Consider the following 13,689-nt stretch of genomic DNA (forward strand, 5'->3'; position numbering starts at 1 on the left):
GTTTTATGATAATAATAATAATAAGTATTATTTAAAAAAGCATATAAATAGACAAGAATTATAGAGAATGCTGTTTTCTCATCACGTGGGCCAGTGTGGGTTTGCATGAGACTTCTCCATCTATCACACTCTGCTCCCTCCCTCCTTAGCCGTCAATCAATTCCTTCCTTCTTCTTCTTCTTCTTCCCGTACCCCATATGGAGCTCCACAGATCAGACACTCACACTCAAAATGTCTGAACCCTCATTTCCACTCCGACTGCACGAATCTTCAACGCACAGCCACTGATATTTGTTTATATCATGTCGTTTTCCGCCGGAAGGAGGATTCTATACTCTTCTCTCCTCCTCGTTTTGATCTTCTCTGGGTTTCAGATTTGGTTCTGCTCTGACTGCAAAGCTGCTGCAATTCGAATAATTAATCCAGCAGGGAATGAAATGGCGAAGATGAAGGCGTCTCATAACCACAAAGCTAAACTGGAGCTGCCGTACAGCTACTTCAATGGAACATCATCTACAACACAGAAAGGATTTTCAGAGAGCAAAAGGAGAGTACCCAGTTGCCCAGATCCTCTCCACAACTAGCGCAAGAACTCCATCTTAATCCCAAAATACCCTCGTTTTTCTCGTCATTTTCATCCCACCCTTAGGGGAAAAACGGGGGTATTTTGGTATTTTTGATATTTTCTTTCCATCTTTTTCATCGATGTGTATAGAAGATGAGATTTTGGTTTATAGTTATCACAGTCAGACTCTGTATTAATCCTGTTCCTGCTCTACATTTTTCTCTTTTCTTTTCAATATTTTAATTATTATTATTCAAATTTGGGAATCTGATTGTGAGATGGTGGTGATGAATAACAGAACAGAAGGAGAGAGGGGAAGGTGAAAGTAAATTTTCTTTTTAACTTGCTATTTTCACCCTTTTCTGGGTTTGTGAAAGTAACATTATTGAGTATTGGGTGATGTTACTTGTCAAAGATTCAATTTTGGTATTACTTGAAGAAGTTGTATTTGTTAAAAATGGTAATGTTCCAGAACAAGTAAATTTGTACCAGTCACATCCTCAATGGTGTTAAAAAGTTTTAGCCAAAAGCATCTACTTCAGTTATTATAGAATTTACTTGTTTATAAAAAAGTAGAAGAAAATTTATCTGAAAATTAAATCTAAACACTAATTTCTTAAGGACATCAAATCCAAAGTTTTGATCAGAAGATCTCTGGCATTAGATCTAGGAGCTTTTTCTTCATCTTCATGGCATGTGACAGGCGTTGACTCCTCCTAAACATGAACAAAAGAAAAAACTTAAAAACCCCAAATTAAAAATTAAATATAATGAAAGGTAAGATGATAAAATTAGATTAAATTGCAGAAAAGAAAGAGGGAAAAAGGTGTTGTTTAATTTGAAGTGTTGTCTGAATGCAGTGTAGTCATTGTGTTAGTTTGGAAAGTTGTGAATTCTTTATTTCTTCTTCCAGTTAACTTTTTGTCTTTGAATGCAAAATCAAGACAACATATAATCGAGTACTGCAGCCACACAGAAGATTAAATTGATTTATTTTAAAAAAGATATTGATAAAATTGAGGGGTAATATTATATATATATATATATAGAGAGAGAGAGAGAGAGAGAGAGAGAAATAAAAGAAGGAGAGTGGTGGTGGGTAATATGAAAATTTTCGATATGGAGATGGGAGAAAGAGCCACGTATTTATGCGGCGAGGAGGTTAAAAAAGCTGGTGTTTATTTTGTTTGGTAGTGTTTTGGATTCGGAATCAAATTGACTCCAAACCCAATTTTACCAAAACAAAAACAATTATATATGTGTGTATATATATATATATGTATATATTTATTAGTCCACCAATAAATGCATACCCAATTCTGCTGCTTACTTTATTATTATTATTATTATTATTATTTTTTTCCTTCTTCTCTCTCATCTTCCTATTGCATACATACATATCTATATATAGCTTCCGTACTCTTCAAAAATTAATAATAATAATAAAAAAAAAAGGTTTTGTTAACTTTTTAAGTACGTACTTGGGTGGTGATTAAATCTGTGTGTTTCAGTGTGAGTTCTACAGATTTGCAGTTTTCATTTCACGTACAAAGCTAAAAGGTGCTCATAGGGTGCCTACAATTTACAGCTTTGAATTGGAGCAGCCTGAACTGGAAACACACCCATAAACAAAAATCCCACATTTGGCTCTACATTTTTCTAGGCAATTATATAATTATAATTCTCTTTCTGCATTAATTAAAACATTTATAAATTTTATTTAAAACATGTTTTTAATTGACATGTTTATTTTACATGCTTTTTATTAATATTTTATTTATTTATGTAACACCCAATTATTTTTATTATTTTGGTTTTTATTAATTCTGTATAAATATAATTATGTATTAATTGAATTTAATTTATTTTAATAAAAATAATAATAATAAAAATTGGTAAAAAATTGGTTAGAGATTTAATTGAAAATAATTTTGAAGAAAATAGGTGAAAATTTAGATTTTGGGGTATTTTTGAAAGAAAAATCAGAAATCAGAGATCAAAATATAATTTAAAAATATTACGCCACGTTAGCTGTCCGGTCAGCAGCCTCGACCAACCAGGACGCGCTAGCTGACAGAGACGCTGACGCAGGAGGGAGCTACGTGGGCGATACGCGTGCGCGAGATCGAACGGCTGAGATCCGTTTCTGCACACACAAACGACCCAGATTGAATCGCGCACGGACGGCCCAGATTGAATCGTGATGAACGGCCCAGATTCACTCCTTATTTAATCGCGATCGGACGGTCCAGATTAAAAGCGATGGACGGCCCATATCAAAAGCAGATGGGTATAAATAACCCCATCCGCACCCAAACCTTAACCCTAGCCGCCAAAGCCCCTCGCCGGAGAAGACAGCCCAGCCGTCGGGGAGCCGACCGCTGCCACCCGCCGCCGCATCGGAGCAACTTTCGGCCACCAAACGAGGTAAAAATTCTAACATTTGCTCATAATTTGATTCCAAACCCACTCATGGTCAAATCGGAGTGAAAGAACTGGCCAATTGGCCGGAAAACGCCGCCGCGGGGCGCTTCGATTTTTGCCTCCGATGAGACCCTTCTTGATTCCCGTTTGATGTGATTTTTCCACCATTGTGATCACTGTTTCCTCATCTACAGGTTGATCGGAGCAAAACACCCAACCGCAACGTGAGCCAGAGGAGCTGCTGCACCGGAGAGCCCCATCACCGGTGAGTTTCGGTTTTCTGCATTTTGCCGGTCCACCGAGAGCCCTAAGTGTGTTTTCTCATAGGAACCGATGTAAGTTTGGCTGAATTCGGCCGAAAAATGTCGAAAACAACTAACCTGAGGTGAATCGCCGCCGTGGGCGGCGGCACCGTCGCTAGAGCAGGCGAAGCCGCCGTGTCGGAATTTTAAAATTGGTCGAGTAGGCCCTGGGTATGACTTTTGGGTTATTTAGGATATGTGTATGTACCGTAAGCGCGTTTCAATTTTCGAGAAAAAATTCAGGGAACCCAAGGACCGCCCGTAGGCGCAGTAACAATCTAGTTTTCAGCGTCGAATTAAGTAAGAACTCCTCACCCTATTTCCTATCATGGAACTAAAGTTCGAATAAATGATAATACTATATTTTGTGCAAATTAATAGATATGCATAATTAATTAAGGTTGCTAATGGAGCCCGAACTAGACATTATTCTCTGTTGATTCCTGCTTGATTTATTTTACAGTTTAAATGCATTATGGTATCTGGTCTATCTATTCTATAGTTTTAAATGCATGTATTACTATCTTACTTGACTACTGTGTGATTTTAGAATTTACGATATGATTGTATTACTGGGTGCATGTTTATCGTTTATGTGATTATGTTCAACTTGGTAACGGAGACTAAGAAAAAACGGATAAGGTGACAGTCTCACTAGATATCCTGGGAGATGGTGGATGGACCGGGTTCATAAGGAACCCTACCGTAAACATCGTCTCATACCGGACGGGGTATGGGGACGACCCGCTTCACCCTCATACTGGACAGGGTATGGGGACGACCCGCTTCACCCTCATACTGGACAGGGTATTAAGGTTTAATGTCTTGGCGCTCATACCGGACGGGGTATGAGGACGACCCTGGAATTAAGACTGTTAAGGAGAATGGTTCACGTGTAGCGGAGATACTCCTATGGATCTCCATGGATATTAGTAGGCTAGTGAAAGCGAAAAACGGTGATAATCAGCTATTGTTAATGAATACGGATTTATGATATGTTTTATGTTACTGATTATGCATGAAATTGTGATCTGTATGATGTTATTATCTTTATAAGTTATTTTCACAGGTTCTCCAAGGGTAAGAAAAAGTGTAAATGGTTTTACTTTAAATAAATGCATTGTTTTAAAATTTGTGCTCAATTAGTTATTTTTGTTGGTTTTTCACCAATCTTTATTTATGTGATGGTGATATAGTGTGATGTCCTTACTGAGCTAGTGTAGCTCATTCCTTATTTAACCATTTCAGATCAGAAGGACCTGGTTCCCGAGCCCGATCCACAAGAAGACGACGAGTAGATGCTAGATGCTTTATAGTTTCTTTCATTTTTCTCATTTCTCGTATTTCTTTTAGAAAACTTATTCCGTGATATTAAGTTATTGTGTAAGACATGTTAACCTTAATATTTTATTTCACTTCCGTACTCAGATTATTATATGTATTTTTTTGAATTTCCGGGGCCGTTACAGTTGGTATCAGAGCCGCATTCCTCGGACCAATCCCTTACATAATAATACTTAGAGAAACACCAAACAATGAATTATCACTCAACTCTTTCTTGTGAAATGCATGTATAGAGAGATGAGAAGAGGAAGACCTCCACTAAACCGGGTAGCTCGGGAGTGTTCGCTCAGGGAAGACGTGGACAGGATATTTGAGATGTTAGAAATACTCATTGCGACCCAGCAAGGCCGATAGGAGAGGAGGGAGCTAGTTGACCCTCCCCCGTTGCCACAGGTTGAGCCACCACTGCAGTAAGAGGATCCTGAGCCACCTCGGTACGACCCTGCTCCTCCACAGTACCACCCGGTACCATCGCCGCAGAATAATCCAGTGCCCCAGCCACAGTACTGCCAGGCACTACCACAATATAATCCAGTGCCCCCACCATATAAGTAAGTACCACCACAGGGGCCCCCAGTCTATCCTCAGCCTAGCCCAATCCCTCTTCCACGGAACCCAATTCCTCCCACGATTGACCCAAGCTACATAGAGAGGTACATGAGACTGAACCCATCTACTTTTGTAGGGGAATCCTCTTTTTAAGATGCCTAGTACTGGTTGGCGGAGACGGAGAGGCCTTCAAGACCCTAGGGGTGACTCCCGAGCAGAGGGTCACCCTTGCTACCTACATGCTGGTAGGAGAAGCAGACTGCTGGTGGGAACTCAAGCAGACCACCCTGCCTGTTCTAGTTACTTGAGAATAATTCCTAGCAGCCTTTCATGCAGAGTACCTCCCAGAGCACATCCGACATCTGAAGGAGATGAAGTTTGTCCAGTTGGTCCAGGGGAACATGACTGTATCAGAGTATGCTCGTAAGTTCTTGGAGTTGGGTTGATACTCCCCTAAGACGTTGATGGATGAGGGCAGGAAGGCTAGGAGGTTCCAGTGGAGCCTCCACCCAGAGATCAAGCAGCATTTGTTTGTACTGGAGCTTGGGACTTATTCGGCCGTTCTGGCCAAGCCACAGTTAATGGAAAGGAGCCTCCACACCCTCCCTCAGTCAACAGAGAACCACAGACCCTTAGCTCCACCTCGCAGACCAGCACCTACTGCGCCTGTCTAACAGAACAAGAGGTCCAGACCGGTGATCCAGGCTCCCCCTCAGTCTCCAGTGGCAGGACGTGGTAAGATCTGTCAGCATTGCGGTAGGGATCATGGGAACCGACCATGCTACCGCCTCAACAACACCTATCGCATATGTGGTAGTACCCAACACTATGCGAGAGAGTGCTCAAGGAACCAGAATCAGGGCATACCTCCTATTCAGGGCAGAGCTTACAACCTCACCCAGCAGGATGCCGAAGCCGACCCGGACGTAGTACAAGGTATGTACACTATCTGTAACTATCTTACTCATGTTTTGATTGATATTGGTGCATCGCATTCATTTGTTTCACCTGTTTTTGCATCCAAATTTAATGTATTACCTGATAAACTTGATTCAATGTTATTTGTGTCTACTGTTGGGAGTGTAACACTATTGGGAGAAGTTGTCTACAGGGCTTGTGCCGTGGAGATAGTAAATAGGAAACTGAGTGTAGACCTAATAGAATTAAATGTGGAGAATTTTGATGTAATTTTAGAGATGAATTGGCTAGCGGCGTATCACACCACTGTAGATTATTTTAATAAGAAGGTTGTATTCAATCCTCCTAATGATGAGCTATTTACAAATTAATAAAATCATTTAGTATTTATTCCTTGATGACAAGTTTTCTTATTTGTCGAGTACCTTAACCTTGTTGTTTTTTCTAACTAGGCAAACCCAAGAAAGAGAATTGTATTCAAGAGATTCTGGTAGTCCGAGACTTTTCAGATGTGTTTCTGGATGAACTACCCAGACTGCCAGTGGACAGGGAATTCAAGTTCACCATAGATCTACAGCCATGCACCTAGCCTATTTCGGTTGCTCCTTACCGCATGAGCCGCGTTGAGATGGAGGAGCTGAGGAAACATATCACTGAATTGAGAGACAATGGTTTTATCAGAATTCCAAGTCTCCGCCGATGGGTTACTTTGATTCCAGGACAGGGTGTGTGTTTCAGGTGATAGTGAGTTAAAGAGAGACATCATGACAGAGGTCCATAGCTAAAAGTTTGCCATGCATCCCGGAAGCACTAAAATGTACCAAAGCATGCGACCTCGGTTTTGGTGGAATGAGATGAAAAGAGACATAGCTAACTTTGTGTCTAAATACTTGGTATGTCAGCAGGTCAAGGCACAGCATCAGCGCCCAGGCGAGTTACTTCAGCCTTTACCGATTCCAGAGTAGAAGTGGGAACATATCACCATAGATTTCGTGACAGGGTTACCTAAGGCACGCTCAGGACATGATGCCATCTGGGTAGTTGTTGACGGGCTTACCAAGTCTTCCCACTTCTTAGCCATCAGGATGACTGATCATTTGGACAAGTTAACAAGAATGTATATCTGAAAAATAGTCATATTGAATGGAGTTCCAGTGACAGTAGTGTCCGACAGGGATCCCAGGTTCACTTCTTGGTTTTGGAGTAGCTTTCAGCAAATCATGGGAACAAAGCTGTCTCTGAGTACTGCTTTCCACCCTCAGACTAATGGACAGTCAGAAAGGACAATCTGTACACTTGAGGATATGTTCCAAACTTGTGTCCTTGACTTTGGGGGCCATTGGGACCATCTACCCTTGATAGAGTTCATCTATGACAACAGCTACCAAGCGAGCATTGGCATGGCTCCGTATGATGCGTTATATGGGCGCCCATGCAGATCGTCGATTTGTTAGGAAGAAGTGGATGATAGAAAATTATTCGGCCTAGAGCTGGTAGAAGAGATTACATCCAAGATAGTTAAGATCAAGAAGAACATTCAGAAGGCTTAGAGCAGACAGAAGAGTTATGCGGACACCCGGAGGAGAGATTTAGCGTTTGAGAAAGGCGACCGGGTGTTCCTTAAGGTCACTCCCTTAAGGTCACTCATTTCAAGGGAATTAGTAGGTTCGGCAGGAGGGAAAAATTGAACCTCCGATTTATTGGACTATTTAAAATCTTAGACAGGATTGGTACTGCCGCCTACAGACTAGCACTGCCTCCAGAGCTTTCTAATGTCCACAATGTGTTTTATGTGTCCATGCTACGCAAGTACAACCTAGACCCCTCTCATGTCTTGGCCCACAAACCTCTCTCACTCCAGGAGGACTTATCCTACGAGGAAGTACCAGTCGGCATTACGGATCGAAAGAGCAGATTACTCCGCAACTGAAAAATATCTTTTGTAAAGGTTGTATGGCAGAACCACACACCAAAGGAGGCTAAATGGGAGCTAGAATCAGACTTTATAGCCCAGTACCTCCAGTTGTTCGATCGAGAGTAAAAGGTAAATTTGAGGGACCAAATTTCTTTTAAGGGGGGGAGAGTTGTAACACCCAATTATTTTTATTTTATTTTATTTTTATTAATTCTATATAAATATAATTATGTATTAATTGAATTTAATTTATTTTAATAAAAATGATAATAATAATAATAATAATAATAAAGGGTAAAAAATTGGTTAGGGATTTAATTGAAAATAATTTTGGAAAAAATGGTGAAATTTTGGGTTCTGATGGTATTTTTGAAAGAAAAATCAGAAATTGGGGGTTAAAACGTAATTTAAAAAAGTTATGCCACGTCAGCTACCCGGTCAGTAGCCCCGACCAACCAGGATGCGTAAGGTGGCAGAGACGCTGACGCGGGAGGCCATGCAGGAGGGAGCCATGTGGGCGATCCGCGTGCGCGCGATCGAACGGCTGAGATCCGTTCCCGGGTGCACGGACGTCCCAGATAAAAAATGCGCACGGACAATCCATATTACATCGCGCACAGAGGGTCCAGATTGAATCGCGCACGGACGATCCAGATTGAATTGCGATGAACGGTCCAGATTCACTCTCTATTTAATAGCGATCGGACGGTCTAGATTAAAAGCGATGAACGGCCCATATCAAAAGTGGATGGGTATAAATAACCCCATCGACACCCAAACCCTACCCCTAGTCGCCAGAGCTCATCGCCGGAGAAGACAACCCAGTCGGCAGGGAGTTGACCGCCACCACTCGCCGCCGCACCAGAGCAGCTTCTAGCTGCCAAACGAGGTAAAAATTCTACCCTTTGCTCAGAATTTGATTCAAAACCCACCAATGCCCAAATCCAAGTGAAAGAACGGGCTAATTGACCAGAAAATGCTGCCGAAGCTCAGCAGTGTTGCCGTGGGGTGTTTCGATTTTCGCCTCCGATGAGACCCGTTCTGATTCCTGTTCGATGTGATTTTTCCACTGTTGTGATCACTGTTTCCTCATCTACAGGTTGACCGGAGCAAATCATCCAACCGCATCGTGAGCCGGAGGAGCCGCCGCACCGGAGAGCCCCACCGCCAGTGAGTTTCAATTTTTTACGTTTTGTCGGCCGACCGAGGGCCCTAAGTGTGTTTTCTCACAGGAACCGATGCAATTTTGGCTGAATTCGGTCGAAAACTGCCGAAAACAGTTAATCCGAGGCGGATCACCGCCGCCCGTCGCAGGAGCACGGCAGAGCCGCTGTGCCAGAATTTTAAAATTGGCCAAGTGGCCCTGGGTGTGATTTTTGGGTTACTTGGGATATGTGTAGGTACCGTAAGCGCGTTTCAGTTCCCGAAGAAAAATTCAGGGAACCCAGGGACCGCCCGTAGGCGCAGTAACAATCTAGTTTTTGGCATCGAATCAAGTAAGGACCCATCACCCTATTTTTTATCATGGAATTAATGTTTGAATAAATAGTAATACTGTATTTTGTGCAAATTAATAGATATGTATAATTAATTAAGGTTGTTAATGGAGCTCTAATCGAAAATTATTCTCTGTCAATTCCTGCTTGATTTATTTTACAGTTTAAATGCATTATAGTATCTGGTCTATCTATTCTATGGTTTTAAATGCATGTATTACTATCTTACTTGACCACTGTGTGATTTTAGAATTTACGATATGATTGTATTACCGGGTGTATGTTTATTGTTTATGTGATTATGTTCAACTTGGTAACGGAGACTAAGGAAAAATGGATAAGGTGACAGCCTAACTAGCTATCCTGGGAGATGGTGGACGGACCGGGTTCATAGGAAACTCTACCGTGAACGTCGTCTCATACAGGACGGGGTATGGGGACGACCTGCTTCACCTTCATACCAGATGTAGTATTAAGGTTTTAGTGCTCATATCGGACGAGGTATGAAAATGACCATAGAATTAAGACATTTAAGGAGAATGGTTCATGTGTAGCGGGGACACCCCTATGGATCTCCATGGATATTAGTAGGCTAGTGAAAACGAGAAACGGTGATAATCGGCTATTGTTAATGAATATGGATTTATGATATGTTTTATGTTACTGATTATGCATGAAATTATGATCTGTATGATGTTATTGTTTTTATAGGTTGTTTTCACTGGTTCTCCAAGGGTAAGAAAAAGAGTAAATAGTTTTATTTTAAATAAATGTATTGCTTTAAAATTTGTGCTCCATTGGTTATTTTTATTGGTTTTCTACCAATCTTTGCATCTGTGACGGTGATATAGTGTGATGTCCTTACTGGGCTAGTGTAGCTCATTCCTTATTTAACCATTTCAGATCAAGAGGATCTAGTTCCCGAACCCGATCCACAAGAAGATGGCGAGTAGATGTTAGATGCTTTATAGTTTCCTTTATTTTTCTCATTTCTCGTATTTCTTTTAGAGAACTTATTCCATGATATTGTTAAGTACTTTTAAGTTATTGTGTAAGGGATGTTAACCTTAATCTTTTATTTTGCTTCCGCACTCAGATTATTATATGTATTTCTTTTTGAATTTTCGGGGCCGTTACAATTTCACTGATTAAATTTTTAATATTTAATAAAATATTTTACTTATTGAAAGCAAGATAAATTAATAATTATAAATAGAAATAGGAAGACAAGAATAAAAGCAAGAATATTATTAACTAATATTTTATAGAATAGCAAACAATTTACGAAATGATGTTCGTTGTTAAAAACAAATCACCATAATGGAAATAAAATATATTTTCTTTTTTATGACAAGTAAATATATGTTAGACTGTACAAGTCTTTAGAGAACATATTTGCCCCATAAAACGTAGCTAGTGTTGTGTGGGTTGAGTATAGAGCTTTATAGATAAAGTCAAAAAGGCCCAACATTTGATTAAAATATTGAATAGAAATCTCGGGCCCAGTGCCAGATGGAGCAGGGTCTTGATCTAAAAGGCTCACGGCAAAACGATGATCCAGATGAAAATGATGGTTGCAAAAACGTTGGGTTCCTCAGTTGCTGCGGTACAAAATTTATACCCTTAATGAGCTCTCGTTGAACTAGATACAAAAGTGGAGGCTAACAACACATTTGATGCTTGGATAACCACGTAAAGAAATTTTTTCTTATGCTTAGTCGCAGATGCTAAAGTAATTAATAGACTTGCCATATTTTCTATCGAAGATTAGGAAATAAGGCTTGTTGTGTAAGATTGACTGTTGAGCTTGGTAGATATTCTTGATCTATATGTGACATTGTAGAGGTCGTAGTTGAATGTTATTGTGTTTGGGTTAATTGTGCCAGTAATAACATTGGTCTATAATGATAAAAGCATAGAGAACAATGTGTTTGAAAATATGTGAATGAAGTGATGATGTGTTGTTACTGAGGAGTAGATAGGTTACTTAATTAGAGATGGTAAGGCCAGGTAGTTGTGAGGCTTGATGATCCATGGTGAAAGGTAACCACAATACTCAGGCTAGTGGACATTCTAGAAAAAAATGTTGAATATGCTCTAATATTCTGTTGACTATAGATCATGTAACGGAAAACATTAACAAATGAAGTGTTAGCATGCATTTCTAGCAAGATGTTATATAGGATATGTCATCATAAAATCGTATGGCTAGGCAGGATATTAGATCTCAATAGGAGGTCTCAATATCTAAAGTTAGTAGTAGATGCGGGGTGGATGAGTGTGAGTTAATAGTTGCCGGTACCTTGACCAGGTTGTGTATTTCCCACTAGAGGTATACTCCCACAAGCAGTAGTAAAGGGCATTTGGTTAGTTAGAAATGGGTAATTGGAGAAGGAGTCGAACTATGCTTGGGGATACTCTTGAGTCAATATAGAGGTGTTCTGTGTATGAAGGTTGATGAATAAGGTAGCCGACCTCTTGGTTAGGGATTAGGTGATTGGAGGGTGAGGGGGAGGGGGTGGGGTGGAAGTGCAAGGGATCGATAAAATTGGTATCTAGGGATCCATCTATGTATGAATGGTCAACCCTAAGCTTACTGCCTTACATATCCTCAATCTCAAAACTCATCTGCATGCCAGTATACCTTTTTGGATAAGGGAATCTTGAGATTTTAAAGTGTAAATGAGCGAATTAGACTCCCACAAATTTATGGCATTAAGGAAGTGGACTAGAAACCTTGCAGAGGATACAAAAGAGATCAGGCCAATTTGGTTAAAAGTGCAATGTTATAAAGAGAGAGGTTAGTGAAATAAAGTCTCCTTTGTTATTTGGGTCTTGTGAACATTAGTGAGCTAAGGGGATAGGAGCAATGTGATACAACCAAAAGATCCACAAGGATCCCAGTCAAGAATCCCAAATATATCTGATTTCGGTATCGTGGAAGCAAGTCGAACTCCCACAAGATTCGGTCAAACTATTCAGCATCAACTTCCCCGTTTTTTTGATTATTTAATTTCAGCATTGATCTTATCCTTTGGTGTGAGATTTTTTTGGTTGTTACTGGCATCGTGCTCCCTGGATAGCAAAGAGAAATTGTTGTTTCATTTCTATTTAAACCTCATCAGATTATGGATGAGGAGGTAAGCAAGAAATAAAATAAAAGGTGTGGTTTTTTATCCCAAAAATAGAAATTTACGTGCAATCCTTCTTGTGATTGTTCTAGGCACCTATCATTTTGGTATAAGAGCCATGTCTCACAAGGAAATGATTAAGAATTTGGAAGTAAGTATTGATGGACTGCAGGACAGCTTCAGCCGAATGGAGCTCGGAGTCGTTGATAAACTCCACCAACTAGAGGATACCCTCAAACGGTTAACAAAGAGTCTGTTAATCAACTGAGAAGGCTCCAACTGCAACAACCCAAAACGAAATGGAGGAACACGACCAAACTGCGACGAAGGAGCTGAGCGAAATGACAGTGGCCGAGAGCTCTTCTTCTCCAAGCTCGCCAAGCTGGAATTTCTTATCTTCTCCGGAGATGACCCGACTGAGTGGCTCAACCGCGTCACGCAATTCTTTGAGTATCAAGGAATTCACAAAGAGTAGAAGGTACAGCTAGCTTCTTTCTACTTAGAGGGCGAAGCCTACTAGTGGTGGCAATGGCTTCACTGGACTTATTAAGAAGAAGGAAGAATGGTGACGTGGACCAGATTCGAAGAAGTCTAGGCTTGTTTTGGGCCACTTGAATGTGAAGACTTCAACGAAGCCTTATCCCGAGTGAGGCAGACTGGGCCCTTGCGGGCCAAAGAGAATTTGAGAGATTGGGCAATAAAGTGAGAGGCTGGACTCAAAAGGCCCTGATAGGGACATTTATTGGCGGGCTAAAGCCTAAGATCGTTGAGAAAATCCAGATGTTCAGGCCCAAATCCTTGAAGGAGGCCATCAGCTTGGCCCGTATAAAGGAGAGCAAGTGGGTCGGCAGAGAAGGTTCAATTGGGTCAGAGTATCAGTCCGCCCCCAACCCTAGCTGCAAATTTGACCCCCAAGCGCCTCTCATGGGAAGAGATGCAGCGGCGCTGAATGTAGGGCCTCTGCTTCAACTACGACAAGAAATTCACCGCAAGCCACCGCTGCCGCAGAGCTCAAGTCCTGCTCTTAGAAGGGACCAAAAAAGAA

This window comes from Carica papaya, chromosome 2, assembly GCF_054855325.1.
Source record: "Carica papaya isolate Zhongbai chromosome 2, ASM5485532v1, whole genome shotgun sequence".
NCBI lineage: Eukaryota > Viridiplantae > Streptophyta > Magnoliopsida > Brassicales > Caricaceae > Carica > Carica papaya.